Below are 1,138 nucleotides of genomic sequence, written 5' to 3'. Positions count from 1 at the left end.
TAAGTCCCAGGCCTACCAACATGTAGCGGTCACATTTGGAACGTTCAGCATTTCACCAAATACCCAAAACCAGTGACTCAGCCAGCCTTTCTTAAACCACAGCTCTCTCTTAGTTCCAACCAGAGTTCCAGTTTGGGTTCTGCAGGCCACTGCTTTCAGACGCACACCTTAAGCCAGCTCTAAGGTGAGCACGGTCTGCAATCTGCACCTTACCCTTTCCTTTGGCCAAGAGACTCACAACATTTTCCCCAACTGCTTGTTGGCCAGGAGCTACTGAGCACTCAGGGGCAGAGAACTCCCCACGGATGGAGGTTTGACAGATGATCTCTTTTTCGATTGGCGTGAGTCACTGTGGCCTCAGCAAGTAGGGTCGAGGAGCATTTAAAATGCCCAATAGGGTAGGAAAGGTGGCAAAAACACCCCCCTCTAATTAGAACAGTACTGAAAAGAGAGCCTGGCCCTCCCTGCTCTCCCCAATCCCCAACCAAGAAGAGGCTGGAAAAAATAAGGTATTCTTTTCTGGGAGAATCACACAACAAAAGTCCAAAAATAAAAGGGGGGGAGGCGATGGGGTGGGGGTTGGTCTCCCAAGCGATGATCGGTGATCGTAGCAAAGTGACTAGGCTACGGGAAAAGTTCTCTAGCTGGAAGCCTAGGGACATGAGAGCTGTATTCTCAGTCGCCATTTGGGGATTTTTGGTTTCAAATGACATCAACTACTCCTAACCAATTTATTATAGGTCAACACACAATTATCAGCAAAGTATGTGTTTATGTCTAATCTGTTCAAAGGATTACTCCAGGAACTGAGTCCAGATTGAGAAGATTGCCTTTAATCAGAAGCCAAATGAAAGTTTTGGCTGCCGCTGTGGCCTTTTGCTAAGCAGTATTCAAATGCCTCTCATGTAGCCATTGAAATGGATGCTCATGCTTCATTTGAATACTGCTTAGATCCACAGGGAACCCCACAAAGGGCAAAAAATCATAAACCACCAACCTTGCACAGTAAAGCTACCAGGACTGATACTGAAATTTATGACCGGGTCAGACCTCATGCCGAAAAAATCAAATATATTTTTCTAGGAGGCTGCAATATTGTATTTACCACCTAAAAATCATTTCCTTAGCCAAAAATACC

This window comes from Myotis lucifugus, unplaced genomic scaffold (assembly GCF_000147115.1).
Source record: "Myotis lucifugus unplaced genomic scaffold, Myoluc2.0 scaffold_548, whole genome shotgun sequence".
Classification (NCBI taxonomy): Eukaryota; Metazoa; Chordata; class Mammalia; order Chiroptera; family Vespertilionidae; genus Myotis; species Myotis lucifugus.
The sequence above is the reverse complement of the archived record's forward strand: the minus strand, read 5'-3'. Positions refer to the sequence as shown.